This window comes from Protopterus annectens, chromosome 8.part0 (assembly GCF_019279795.1).
Source record: "Protopterus annectens isolate FY-2018-M chromosome 8.part0, PAN1.0, whole genome shotgun sequence".
Classification (NCBI taxonomy): Eukaryota; Metazoa; Chordata; order Ceratodontiformes; family Protopteridae; genus Protopterus; species Protopterus annectens.
The window spans coordinates 936,644,206-936,660,287 of NC_056741.1; positions in this window are offsets into that span (position 1 = coordinate 936,644,206).

Consider the following 16,082-nt stretch of genomic DNA (forward strand, 5'->3'; position numbering starts at 1 on the left):
CTCTTGGCTTTATCTTTAGATATGACTAGCAGCTTTTCTCTTTGGTTTTATTCTTTACTTAATGGCTAGCAGATTTCTAGATGTACTTGGACCTTATTTTACCATTTCTTCACAACCTTCTCATATTGTACACTAAATGGGAATCTTAGACTAAATTGCATATTTTTTTTTGCTGCAGACTGTTAAATGAATGTAACCAACTTGAAATTGTTTATCTCTGTAAAATCTACACTGCATGTAACTAGATTTATATTGTATATCTCTAACTGGAGCTTTTCTCCTCAGATCTCCACTGAAAATGGGTTTCTAACCCAGCTGGACTAACCCGGTTAACAAATGTCAATAAATAAAATAAATAAATAAATAGCTACCCCAAATATGCAACAAATTCCATAACATTTAGGATTTTTGCTTGGAAATGTTTGCATATGTGTTTTTATACCCTAAGCGGATTTCAAAGAATTTTTCCTCCAGTAGATAGAGAATGTTGGAGGAGTGATGTGGAGGAAAGAGGTAACTGGGAATATATTTTTTGAAGGGGAATGAGCTGGCAGATTTTATAAATTCCCTACAGAACACTGTGGGCAGGATTCACGAAGGCTTGCACGGAGTGTAAGAGACGTGTAACACTCTATGCAAGCCTCGCGATCCAGGAACAGCCCGAAACTACGTGTAAGAGACCAGCTAAAACATCTCTTACATGGACTGGGCGTGGATATGGTAAATACCTCACTTGAAGCCGAAAGGTATGCAAATGAGGTATATTAGCGATCCACGAAGCAGAAACCAGCCCGTGTAAGAGACGTTTTAGCTGCAGAAATGTACTCAGTTGACAACTGAGTACGTTTCTGCAAAAATCACAATGGAGCCATGTCAGCTCCAAATAAAGGGTGCATATGTGTCAGGCAGCATGCCAATGGCCAAATATGTGGCCATTGGCAAAGTAACCTGATGCAAAACTTATGAAAATATAATTTTTTTTTTGGCCGATGTTTAAACGCAGCGCAGCCCCGCGCAAACGGGCTGTGCTGTATAAAACATAAAAATGAAGGTTATAAACCCACAAATATGGGTGTTATGCAATACATGGAATGACAATGCAGGGACCAGCAGACCAAAAACAACATGGCCACCGTGTAGTGGTTGCTAAGGGGGGAGGCTGAGTCTAAGACATGTAACTTAGCATTAGTATGCAATCTCATGTAAATGAGGGTTAGGATACTGAATCCCACAGACACATAGCAAATGAGCACAGTCTGAGTAGTGTAAGAGATACATAAGGGGGAGGAATAGAGTAGGAGATAGGTGACATCACAGGGGGGAATGGTAGAAAGAAATGCAGTTCATTGGAGGTCAGTGTAACATGACAGATGACAGACACAGATCAGGGAAAGAGGAGTGCCACAAGATAAGCATGGGAAAGTCAAGAAATGGAAGGTGTACACTGTTACACCAAAGTTTCTTGCTGGGCGTGCATGCGCACGTGTGCGCGCCATGAAGTGCGAGTAGGGCAGTGTGTGCGCGTGTAAGGCAGACTAAGCATGTGGGAGCGTGTTGGTAGATGTTTAACACTGTTTGCGCTGGTGTGCGTGCATTTTAACCCGAATAGGCAGATCCTGGACCGTGTAAGCATGTGTGCGCGTGTAAGCCACTGTGAGTGTGTTTCTGCTGGTATGCAAGCTGCTCCCCCCTGAGGAAACAGAAAGGAAAAAGGAAGCAACAGAATTAGTAGGAAGCTAGCAGGGAATACTGCTGGAGCTAGCAGGTGAAAACAATTAGAAGCAGGCAATTACACAGGCAGAATAGTAGCCCAGCCCAGCACTTAAAACTCTGCAAACAGCAGTGCAGGATGTTTCTCTCAAGAGACACTGCAAGACAGGAGTAAGCTATTAGAAGTGAAAACTGAAAAAGCTGAACTCAGAGCAGAAATATTAGGGGCTGCCATAGCTATCATAATGAGATATAGGCAACTTGCTGAGGGTGGTGTCAATGCAGATGGTGCCAGACAACCCACAGTGAGGAGACGGAGAAGAGTGTAAAGGCCCAGGGTCACCTACCACGGGTTACATGAGCTGGAGATAGTAGAGTGCTATAGCGTGGACAGAGAGATCCTGCAGCAAATAGTTGAGCTGTGCAGGCCACGCCTCACACACAGAACCAACAGAGGGGAACCCATCCCAGTGGAAACCAAAGTATGTGTTGGCCTAAGAATACTAGCAACAGGTACCTTCCAAAGACCAACTGGTGATATGATGGGGATATCACAGGCATCAGCCTCCAGGGTACTGCACCAGTTCCTGGATGCCATGTCAGCACATGTCAGTGATCATGTATATTTCCCCAATGCCCGTGAGGTATTGGCCAGCAATGTGCGTCTCTTCCAGCAAATAGCGGAATACCCTGAGGTAGTGGGTGCAATAGACTGCACGCACATATGCATCAAAGCACCAGCTGGTGAGTGGGGTAGGGCCTATATTAACCGCAAGGGCTTCCCCTCCATCAACTGCCAGGTCGTGTGTGATGCCCAGGGCATAATAATGAATGTGTGTGCTGGCTGCCCTGGGAGCTACCATGATTCACACATCTGGCATTTGATGCAGCTGTACCAGACATTTGCCAATGGGGACATCCCACACGGACACCTAGTGGGGGATGCAGGTTATGCACTGGAGCCGTGGCTGATGACACCCATCAGAAACGCACACACACCTGAACAGGAACGCCATAATGAGGCACATGCACAAACACGTAATGTAATGAGCATGTGTTTGGGCTGCTCAAGTCACAGTTCCAGTGTCTGGACACATCTGGTGGAGCCTTGCAGTACACACCAACTACATGTACCCAAATTGTCATGGTATGTGCTATGCTACATAATATGATCTTGCGAAAACAACTGCAGCAGGACCAGCATAGGGCCGGGCCAAACAGCCCCCCACCATTGCCAAGGCCATCACAGGCAGAGCGTGACTCAGAGGAGGAACAACCTGAGCCTGCCCCAGTAGGCAGAAGGAGGCGTGCCCAGTATGCCCTGGCCTTGGCAAAGAGGCAACACATAGCACATACACTGGCTCAGTAGGAACCCTAGGAATGATACCCCCTCTGACTCACTCAAATAATAACAGGGATGCCTAAAATGACATGACCTGCTCACAAACATGTACAGGGAGTGTAATATGCACATCCAACAGAGGCAGCCCTGCAGCACCACCTGAGGCATGAATGCCATGTGTTAAGTAATGTAACACCATGTACTATATGCACACCTGAGGACCCTGACTAACATCCACCCTCACCAAGCATGAAGACACACAATGATGATGGGATGATCAATTGCAATAACTGGCTGAAGTAATGCAGGTAGTCAAAGGGGAACCAATGTGTTTCAGCCTGGGAAGACATGCAGAGCATGACATGATGCACCACCTGCTAGGGGTGGAGTGCACCTATCAGTCCAGGCCCCATGGATACTGGCAAAGGCTGTCAGTACCCACAGCATGCCCTGAATAGGTAAGTCTCAAAACACAAACCCACCTTCATAGGTACCACAAGGGATAGGAACCTAGATGTAATGCTACCCAATGCCAGAAGTCTAAACAGCAAGATGTGTGCAGTGTAAACGCACACAGTATGGAGAATGTTGATATCAATCCTGTAATAGAAAACTGGGTCAAGGATCACATCAGCACCCTAACACTACCAGGTTACACCTCATACTGTGCTGTACAGCCGCAAAACATGGAACAAGCTACAAAAGGAGGGTGACTAGCAATAAATGTCAAGGATAACCACACCCCCATGTTGGTACCACAACAAGAAGCAGCATGGATTAGCCATGGTCAAACACCAATGGATAAAACCGCCTCCCAGTATATAGCCTGCTGCAGACTATTGTCCTAATACCAGGAACTGCACCTGGCCTATGTTGGAATACATGAATATATCAAGCCCCCCAAACCACATTATATTGCTTGACTGAAAATACCCAGACATACACTGGGAGCATTATACTAGCACCAACACAGTAGGAGAAAAGTTCCCAGAATCCATAAACCAAAATGCCCAGGAACAACGTACCACTCCCACAAGAGGGGTAAGCATACTGGATGTGATAATCAGCAACATGTGTACTGGATGGCAAGATGAGAAGTGTATCCCTCACTGGTAAGACCAGACCACAGAGTAATCACGCTGGATATACACATCCTGACCACAGCCCCTGGCCAGAAAACCACAGTGAAAAACATGTGTAAAGCATAGGTTGCACCTCTCCAAACCGATGTGGAATCCACGAAAGGCCCTGTGCAAGTGCAGAATATGGGACACACTGCAGAACATGTTATACAGGCATTCCATGAACACAGACAGGAATGCTTGGAGTATGCAATCACAAATAACAAGACACAATGCCATACACGCAGGCATCTGGCATGCTGGACCCCAGCCATTACCAAACCATGCAAGAGAATGAGGAAGCTACTACATGATAGAGCAAACATAAAAAGGGAAGTAATCACTGATCAGTAGTATGGCAATAAAATATGTCCACACATACAATCCACTAGGGCCAGCCACAACTAGTAGAATCTGTGAATCCAGAGGCAATGTGACTCCTGGCCCAAGTACACAGACAACCCACAACACCCCCCAATAAATGCAAATATATGTGAGAGATGCAACCATGTATCCAAACCGGAGGCTGAGCTCCCCCAACTCAGTACTGTCAAAACTAGTCAGGAGGAGAAGGTAACCACATACACCACAAACCCAGTCCCACATAGACCTATCACAACTGTAAACCAAATACATAAACACAGAAAAACATTCCCGGAGGCCCTAATTACAAACACACCACACCAACAGATGCCTCCAAAGCAGATCCTAAGCAACCACAACCTCCAAACATAGCACATGCAACACATAGTCCACAAAGCTGGTGTGCCAAACAGTCACAGGCCAGAAGGAGAAACAACATGCCTGATACAGTTGTAATAGGTGTCTGTATAGGCAGACACACTGCTGTCCCACTCACCAGACTGAACAAGGGAAAGGGTACACTAAGCTGCCTGTAGGCTGCCACAATATACCACATAACACAAGTACGCAGGTCACCCCAAAGCAAGCATAAATATGATGCACTCATTGTCCATGCTGGTGTGAATGACCTGAGATGTACCTCCCTGGACTACATGAAAAGAGACATGGATGAGCTCTCTGAGTATGTACCCCAGGCCGGTATGACACTGGCCGTTTGCAGCATCCAACCCTCACCAAGAATGATGCCACAGTACAAATACAGAATGATCAGCTTTAACAGGTGGCACAGTTACAGCTGTCAGTCCAAGAGGGTCTAATGTCTGTCTGCTTGAGATGTCATGCATGACAAGCCATGCTGCTTTTTCAGGCATGGCTTGCACCTGTTACCCCTGGGCATCTGGATACTGGATAAGGCTTTGCCACCTCCATAGAGCCGTACGTAGGCAAGGCCAAAAAGACTAACCCACCACCCTAGAAAACATAAGTGGTAAGAAACATAAGGGTAATGCTGACCAATGCCAGATGTGTAAACTGAAATATGCATGCCACTGAGGCACTTACCAGTATGGAGAACATTGATGTCTGTGCAGTGAAAGAAGCCTGCAGCAAGCCTACTTATAGCACACCAGCACTACCAGGATATACCACATATCATGCGTTATGGCCCCAACACCTGGACCAAAACATCAAAGGAGGGGGAGTATCCATATGCAGCACAGACACCCATACGGCCAGGTAACTGACAATGCACGAAGCAGCGGAGACCACCCATGTGCACCTAAGTGTAGACAAAACTGCTGTACAGTCTGTAGCATGTGACAGACCACACTCTCACACACAAGAACCCCACCCAGACATCCTGAAGACACTGGACAGTATGAATGTCCCACCAAATACCAGACAAGAAGAAAGGTGGCAGGACACTGCTGCTGCTCAATAAAAACTTTTAATAAAAGCTTAAAAACAAATAATCCAAGTACAAATGAAGTAGAAAAGTAAGCGCTTTCAGGTTACACCCTTCATCTTTCCTCCAGCCTATACAAAAAAGACTGTTGGAAAAACACCTTGCTGTCATACGACAGCATGCATCCCCGCCATCTTTTTCCCAATATTGTTAGAGGACAAGTGAGTCGGGCCTCTAGGATTGACACTGATGATATGCAATTTGAACAAGAGTTAGTGAATCTAACAGGTTATTTTGAGCAGAGAGGCTATGGGAAGAATATGGTGAGGAATGCTATAGACAACAGCAAGGTCTACAGGCAGAACAAATATAGACCTTGGCTCAATAGGAATCAGCACCTGGCTTCCGCAGAGAATGTGCAGGATGCCCTCCCATTGAGAGGTACTAAGATGTTGTTCACCTATGGGAGTAATATAGGTGACATCTGTAAAATTGTTAACAATAATTGGAACATCCTTACTAGTGATACTAGTTTAAAGGGGCTAATTGACAATAGACCTTATTTCCAATATAGAAGGAATAAGAATTTGAGTGATCTTTTATGTAAAGAGAAATGTCCTTCTGAGAGGTGGCCCTTTAAGAGCATGGCAGGCACACTTCCATGTGGCACGTGCAAAGCCTGCAGCTATATTAATAACGAGGTTAACTTCTCAGATAGAGCAACAGGTAAAAACATTGTTTTTAAAGGCAGGGCCACATGTAGGACCCCAAATGTGGTCTATTTGGCAGAATGTACAAAGTGTCCCAGTTTTTATGTGGGAATGACCACAAACATGTTTAAGGTAAGAATCCTACAACATCTGGGTAGTATAAGGAATAGGGATGACAGTAATGCTCTATTCAGGCATATATGTAAATATCCAACACATAGTTTTTTGTTTAGAGTAATTGTCAATGTTAGACTGAATAATCGGGGGGGGGATGTCAGGTTGCAGACTGCTTTGGATGAAACCAAATGGATTATAGAACTAATGGCACACATACCCCCTGGTCTTAATGATGTTATTCCTTTAAAACCCACACTTTTGAAAAGGCGTGTGTTTCACTGATTTAGAAGGATTCTATTGGTTGACAATTATATAAAAAGAAGGTGTATGAAGTGTTTGATGTCTGATGAAGGGTGTAACCCGAAAGCGCTTACTTTTCTACTTCATTTGTACTTGGATTATTTGTTTTTAAGCTTTTATTAAAAGTTTTTTTTGAGCAGCAGCAGTGTCCTGCCACCTTTCTTTTTGTATTGCTAAATTTTGGACTAGCAGGACTTTAGCACGGCTGAGAGGATTTGTTTCTTGTTCCAAATACCAGACAAGGTACTCACAAATTACCACATAGGTGGTAAACCATTATGTATGCAAGGAGTAATCAGGGACCTAGGGACACAAGTCGACAGTAACCTGTCATGTGACACTCACAATGCCAATGTGGCTAGGAAGACTGTCGATATTGGACACCCTATCATGAAAGGATTCACATCTACATCAACAGAGGTCACTGTGCCCCTGTACTGTTCCCTTATCAGACCCATAATCTAGTACAATGACTCATATGGGATGTACCATACCTGACACCTGCAGCGGTTCATAAGACCTCAAAGGTACCCCACCAAGAGGATAAAGGGTGTCAAATATATGTCATATGCTGCCTGGCTGTAGACACCCCAGCTGAATGCAGTCACAGACTGCCTACACAGTGGCATTGTATGTCTGTTGTACAAGGCCATGTCCAACACAGGAGTAATGGACATGCTCCACCCCAGGAAATCAAAGCCATTGGAGCTGTGAGAGTGACAGATGTCATCCTCAACACATAATGAAATAGGATGTGCTGGAGGGACAGATACATAACCCAGAGGCTCCCCACACCCAGAAACAGGATCCCAATCCATGTTAGGCAGAGTCCCTCACTGACACCCCTCAACAGGAATATTGCCAAGTGGATGGATGATCGTACATGTACACTGGGGGTCTTCACTGTGTCACATCCAGACAGAGGCACAGTAAAGAAAATCATAAATGGCCATAATAGTCACATAGCAAGGGACGGCAAAAGACACACACACTCTGGCTTGGCTTACTAATGCCCTAGGGTGGATAGCCTAGTATGAACCCATGAACCTATGAAGATACAAATTGTACAGGACACTAAGGATAATCACAAGGCTTACTTAACTGATGGTAGGAACTATGTTGGGAATCCACAGATATGCTCCGAATCACACAGATATTACAAACAACATACCAAACACACACACATATTGCCAACATACAACCTGACAGGTGCAGTGCAACCCCTCCAGAATGAAAAATATCTATCCCAGCAGACTGCTGGTCCCCTGACATTGCAGATGCTGAGGTAACAGCCATCATCTGCAAAGCAAAACACACAGCAGCAAAGGTATGTGATGGTGTCCTGGGCTGAGGCCAACATGGACTCCAAGAATAATGGAATGCCAAATCACACTACTGCCCAATGTCAGCCTTACCACAGGATATGTACCCAAAGAGCAGTGTACAACAACAGTGGTTCTTCACAACAAAGGTGTTGCCTGAATGGATACTGCAAACTACCACCCCAGGATCCTGACAAGCTTGGTCTGCACAGCTATGGAAAGGATCAGTATGTACCGCAGACATAAAGCTATTGTGGACCTACTGATACTGGACCCTACACAGTGTGGCTGTCATAACTGCAGATCCTGCCCCTAAACATTTTTGACCCATTTGAAACAGTCATTAAGGTCATTGATGAGGGCAATGTGGTCCACACAGCGTAGCTGGACCGTGCATATGCTTCCAGTCAATACCCTATGAGTTCAGTATGGATATGTTCACCAGCTTAAATATATACCCCTATGTCAGTAGAGGGGTTGCAAACCAGACCAAGGACAGAACTGATATGGTCAGACATGCTGCATCCATGTCAGACTACAAAGCAGATATGAGTGGCATCCCACAAGGCTTGGTCCTGGGACCCCCGTGTTCCGTATATATGTCCCATAGGTACAGGCCAACATGGAAGGACTGTGACTGAACATGTATGCAGAGGAGTACAATCAGTCCACCATATCGGACCCCCAGCTGACACAAGCAACCCACAAAAGGGCCATCTAGAAACAGACAACTGGAGCCATAGCCATGTCAGCAAGCTAATTGCAGAACTGTGTATAGACAACCACCGTGGATATAAAGTAAGTGCCCACAAATTACCACACAAGTGTTAACCCATTACGTACCTAACATGTAATGAGAGACCTGGGGACACAAGGTGATAGATATCCTGCACTGGACAAACATGTGGCTGTAGTGTTCGCAGAAACATACCATATACCCACCCAATCATGAAGGTTGTCAGATGTAGATAAGGGGAGGTCACTATGGCTCTGCAGTCATCCTTCATCAGCATCACAATTGACTACAATAGCCCCTGTGGGATATACCTCAGCAGACACCTCCTTCAACTGTAAAGTCCACAACAGTACCCCACCAGGAGTAGCAAAGAGCATGAACAGATGCCATGTGTTGCCTGAGTAAACAAACTGCAGCTCCACACACTGCCATACTGCCCAGCCAGAGGCAAGCTGTGCCTGATGTATGAAGCCATGTCCAAGCTGGAATCAATGAACATGCTGCACCTTGTACAATCTGAATGGCAGTGAGCTATGCACATGAGAGACCTGAACCCCAGCACTGACATACATAGGACAAGCTGTACAGAATGATCCATAACACAGAAGGCACCCCACTCTTGAGTGAACTCCCAGTACAGGTTAGCCAGAGAGTCACCTATCGGCAACCCTCAAGAAGAATCCCAATGAGTGGATGGGAGATGGTAGGTTAACCCTGGGTATTACTGTTATGTCAGAGGTAGACGGAGGCACAGTATACTAACCATGACATATGTCATGGCAAACTCCAGTTACAATGTGTGTCGAAGGACAAACACACTCTGTGACTAGCATCAGAAATGGCCTAGGGAACATAGCTAGTGTTTGCCAATGTCCACCTATGTTGTGGAATACACTACCAATGTTGGACAAGTCTGGTGTAGGTAGTACATATCTGAACATAATTCAACATGGTCATATGTGCACAACTGGCCCCTACACAGTCTGTTGTGCTCACTATGAAGATGTCAAGCAGTGATAGGACTAAAGCCCAGGATACTGTCCACCACAGTGAAAGTACTGAACCAGTACACTATACGGTACTACAGTGTTAGGTCATTATGAAAGGATGTTGACAACTGTATGCAAAGTATCCCATGCAATCCCTGCAGGCACAGTATAATCCCTGTTGTGGCAGACATGAAGCAGTTGGCCAGGTAGTACACAACATGACACCCAACACACAACCATAAATGTGACATATTGTTGAAGTTCACACACACCCAAATATGTGGTGGACTTCAGAGTTCAACATATGGAAAGCTCACACTGGGCATGCTCGCACACTTTGATAAATGAGGCATATGTCAGACAACATGCCATGGAAAGGCTGAACTGGGCATGCTCACACACTTAGGCCATATCTCCGTTTAGCAGTTGGCCACACATATCTGGTATTTGTACGTGTCATTCCAGGAACCAACCACAACACAGCAGTCTGCCCAGTGCACAGAGTAAATGACTACAGAGTCATAAGTGATATAGTGGATCGCCCTCATATTCAAACATCTTCCACAGATACACAAGTTGTTCATAGGAACAGGGAATGCTATGGCAATAAAGACCTGCAAGCAGTATAACAGCACAACAAATATTGTGCATCTGACAATTGAACATATGGGTGTAGAGGTCAATACTAGGCTTGTTGCCCTAGGGAATGACAGCTTAGCCAGAGTGTGCTTGGCATCTGCATCCCCAGTATGGTAGGCTACTGTGCCACTGTAAAGTAGGTCACATAAGGCAACGTGTGAGGCTAGTGAGCTGTGCCTCTGTCTTGCAGGGGCACAGTGGAGATCCCAGGGTTTGAATGTGCTAAGCCACAGCCATGTTGTTTGTGTGTGCTGGAAGAGGGTTGCTGAGGACCTCTAACAGTAAGTGGCCATCAATAACAGACTGAGGGGAGCCCTATCTGCATTGTCTGGACAATTCCACTGTCAACATTGTGTTGTGATGATTATGTGGGAATGAAGTGTTGTGCCGGTACTGTTCACAGATATCCTCCCTCTGTGGGCTACAGCTCTGCAATGTATTAGCTTACTCTGTCTTTTGGACGGCTCATATATGGCTGGTGTACACCTGACAGGTGTCTTGTTGTGGAGCAGTCATGGTTATATGTGGGATAGCATGATCAATGCAAACCTTACACATGCTCATAGAATGCAATTGTCAAGGATTATGCAGAGTGGCCAGTATAGTCCCCCAGCATGGGTCCTTTGAAGTCGTCCACCCCAGTCGTAACAAGTGTAGAGTCTGCTTGTGCTAAATACAGTTTGTTTGCAGTGACAACCTTGCCTGGGGGTGGGGATGGGATATGGATGTCCAGGGAAAGGTGGGTATGGTCATATATCAACAATGGTGGTCTACCTCTGGTGTGGAACAGTGAGTACCCATGTTGCAGATGGACAGGTGCAATATGTATTCCCCCATGTGGTTGTGGTGAGTGGTTCTGCCATAGCACATGGACCCACAAATTGTAGTGGCTGTAGGGTAAAGTGGTAGAGGCCTGAGTAGTTCTCACACACAATATGCCTGTACCTGATGTTAACAACTGGAATGGTGTATGTGAACACCTGCATATCCGGCCACTGTTCCCAGTGAAGCAAAGTGTGTGTCCTGGATGTGGGAGTGGTGTTCTGGACTGGTTGTGTTGTGTGTTACAGGTCCTGTGGTCACGAAGCATGGTATAGAACATAACCTGCCAGTGTGATGTGCATATCTGACCTTGACGTAGGTGGCTGCAAATGCATATATATGCTATCCCCCACCTGACAGGTAGTACTAGATGTACATACCTCTGTAGAAATAAAAATGTCAGCACCCTATAAATACTGCAGGTGCAGACCAGATGCCCACTAATTTGGTTAGCATGCTCTGCTAATGCGTCTCCCTCAAGTGTCATAATATAGGTAGGTAGGAGTTCGAACCATGCAAATACTCAGTGTGTGTGTGTGTGTGTGTGTGTGTGTGTGTGTGTGTGTGTGTGTGTGTGTGTGTGTGTGTGGGTGAACGAGGTTGATGTGTGTGCTAGTCTGTGAGAGGGAGATGTCCCTTTTGGCAATCGTGAAAGCACTCTACAGGATGCACATTCCCCTATCTAAGCACGGATGATGTCAGCACCCTATAAGTACAGCAGGAGAATGGAAACCTCCCAGTAATTCGAATGGAGCGCTCTGCTAATGCATCTGTCATGAGTGTCATAACATAGTTAGGTAGGGGTTTGAATTCTGCAACTGCCCAGTGTGTGTGGAGGGGGGCTATTGTGTGTGCAAGTCTGTGTGAGGGAGATGTCCCTTTTGGCAACTGTAAAAGCACTCTACAGGATGCACATTCCCCTATCTAAGCACGGATGATGTCAGCACCCTATAAGTACAGCAGGAGAAGAGAAACCTCCTAGTAATCCGAATCGCGTGCTCTGCTAATGCATCTGTCATGAGTGTCATAACATAGTTAGGTAGGGGTTTAAATCCTGCAACTGCCCAGTGTGTGTGGAGTGGGGTTAGTGTGTGTGCAAGTCTGTGTGAGGGAGATGTCCCTTTTGGCAACTGTGAAAGCACTCTACAGGATGCACATTCCCCTATCTAAGCACGGATGATGTCAGCACCCTATAAGTACAGCAGGAGAAGAGAACCCTCCCAGTAATTCGAATAGCGCACTCTACTAATGCATTTTTCTCACGTGTCATAACATAGTTAGGTAGGGGTTTGAAACCTGTAAGTGTGTGTGTTTGGATGTGGAGATTTTGTGTGTATGAAAGGCATGTGCTTTTTTGCAATCAGGAGATCACACTACATGATGCACATTAACCTTTCCAAACACTGATGATGTCAGCACCCTATACATACAGCTGGTGAAAAAACACCTCCCAGTAATCCGAATAGCGCACTCTACTAAACCATCTCTCTCAAGTGTCATAACATAGTTAGGTAGGAGTTTGAAACCTATAAATGGCAAGTGTGTGTGTGTTTGGATGGGGTGAGTTTGTGTGTGATGCAATTCTGTATGAAAGACATGTGCTTTTTTGCAATCAGGAGATCACACTACATGATGCACATTACCCTTTCCAAGCACTGATGATGTCAGTGCCCTATACATACAGCTGGAGAAAAAACACCGCCCAGTAATCCGAATAGCGCACTCTGCTAAAACTTCTCTCTCAAGTGTCATAGCATAGTTAGGTAGGGGTTTGAAACCTGCAAATGACAAGTGTGTTTGTGTGTTGGGATGTGGAGAGTTTGTGTGTGTGCAACTCTGTATGAAAAACATGTTCTTTTTGGCAATCAGGAGATCACACTACATGATGCACATTACCTTTTCCAAACACTGATGATGTCAGCACCCTATAAATACAGCCGGAGAAGAGGAACCTCCTAGTAATCTGAATAGTGCGCTTCGCTAATGCATTTCTCTCACGTGTCGTGACATAGTTAGGTAGGGGTATGAATCCTGCAAGTGTGTGTGTGTGTGTGTGGGGGTAGTAGGGTGTGTGTAATTGCAAGTGTGAGAGAACAGATCCTTTTGGCAAATACTACAATACACCAGATGCTGCATATTCCCCCAGTAAACACAGGGGATGTTACCACACTATCAGCACAGCCAAACAGGGCTACTTGGCCACTAATGCCAATAGTGTGCTCCGCTACTGGGTCTATTACCATTGTCAGAGTACAGATAGGTATGTTATGGAAACCCACAACTGCCAAGTGTGGTTGTGTCACACATTATGACCTTGTGTGGGTCTTTGTGCATAACAATGCATGCCATTGCCTAAACCAGCAATGGCAATGCACACATGATGTATGTGTGTGACGCATACACATAAATACCTGTGACCTGCAGTAGTTACTATGTCTGACACGTGCCTCGAGTGGATAAATGGTATTCGCAATGCATAACAATATGACTGTGTCTTACTGTGCAGGGGCCACATGCGGTATGTGTCTATACAGTGTGGGAGTATATGGTAAAATACCTACAGCAGGGGATACACATCTGGTCTGGGCCATATAGTCTACATGTAGTCAATGTACAGGTGCTGCATGTTCCCACCTGTTGTGGGAGTGGTAACATGTTATCCCACTGCAATTCAGTGACCACATGCTGGGAACCTTTCAACTAGTGTGTTGTAGCTACAGTAATGCTCATGCACAATGTTTGGCTGGATGCAGTCCAGCCATATAAAGACATTTCTTGAGACTGTCATATTGCCAGTGTTGTTATGGAGGATAGGTGGGTTTCCTGTGTATGGGAGGGTTGTGTGTGCCAGGCTATCAACCAGAAGGCAGTCCGACACACTGTTAGCTGCACATGAATAGGCCCTGATGCTTTGTGTTGTGCCAACAACCTGGAGGTGTGTATATCTGTGGTGCCTTGGGATACCACCCCCCTGGCCAAGTGTGTTACATGTGTAGGGGACGACAGGCATGGTATGAGGTATAACCTGGCAGTGATGGGTTGCACCTGTGTGCCATGAATCAAGACTCTAGTACTGCACAGACATTGCAGTTCACCGTGCTGAGGACAGTGTCCAGTGCATGCATCTTGTGGTGTACACTGCTGGTGTTGTGTAGCATCACTGTTAGTGTCCTATCCTGTGTGATACCCGCCGAGGTGGCTATGTAATCCGTGTCCTGCAGCATAAGGCATTATGTTTGTATCAAGGGGCTTCGCCAATAGACAATGGCCCATGGGTGTCATGTGCAAGCTGCCCCTCGTAAATCATTGTGGCTTCCCTAGCATGTAAGCACACATTGACAGCCAGTGGATACCCTATGACTGACATTGGAGATTGAGCAGAATGTAGACATAGAACACCCTTCCTACATATAGTGTTAGCATACCTGGTGAGGGTATGATGGCAACCAAGATCAGGCTCATACTGGCCCATGCCACATGCTGAGAGATCCCTTCTTTGTTCCCTATCATGTAGTCCAGGGAGGTATGTCTCAGGTCATCCATAGTGGCATGGTCAATGAGTGAGTCATATGTGTCCATGCCTCTGACTGACCTGTATGCATGTGTTTTGTGGTGGACCATAGTGCCCCACAGGCATATCACTGTGACCTTCACCATGTACAGCCTGTTGAGCGGGACGCCACTGCAGCGGCCAAGAGAGGTACCTGACACATCTGTAGCAGGTGTGTTGTGCAGCCCTACAGGCTTTGAGTGTGTGGCACACGGGATGTGTGTGCCATGTGTGGCATGTGCTCTGTTCCGACATAACGTATGCCTGTGTGCAAGCTGCGGAGGTGTGTGATGCTCAGGCAGGATGCTATTCTGAGTCTCCAAGTATGCCCCAGTGTGTTCAGATTGCTGTCAGTGCAGGTCTATGTCTGACTGGTATTGTAGTCACTGTAGTATGTCATGCCACCTGACAGGGTATGGCATTACTGGGTTCAGAGTACTCAGTTCCCAGATTGGCTATGTGGTGGCATCCCACACATGTGTTGTATGTTCCTGGCCAGGGGTGAGGGTTGACTGCATACATGTGGCAGCTGTGACATTGCCACATGACTCACATATACCACAACTGGACCATAGAGGTGATTCACAGGTTACCTTTGCACATGCTACCATAGTAGTGTGATTGCCATGGTGATTACCAACACATAAGGCCAATGGGGAACAACATACTGAAGGTGTGTATGTGTGGGTGTACTGCTACTGATTTCATAGCACTGGCATATATGACTGCACACGTGGGTAAATGCCAGGTAAGACGTGCAATGTGTCACAGGCAACGTACATGCGAACAGGACAGACAATGACGTTCTGTCATGTGTAAACTTGACATACATATAGTACGCTATGCAGATGTCACTAGGAGTCCACAGAAGCACTGTAACTCTGCATGGCAGGTGGAAGCAGTGTTCCAGGGAACCCCAAGCAAACATGCATGCAAACAAAGTTACAGTAAGCAGG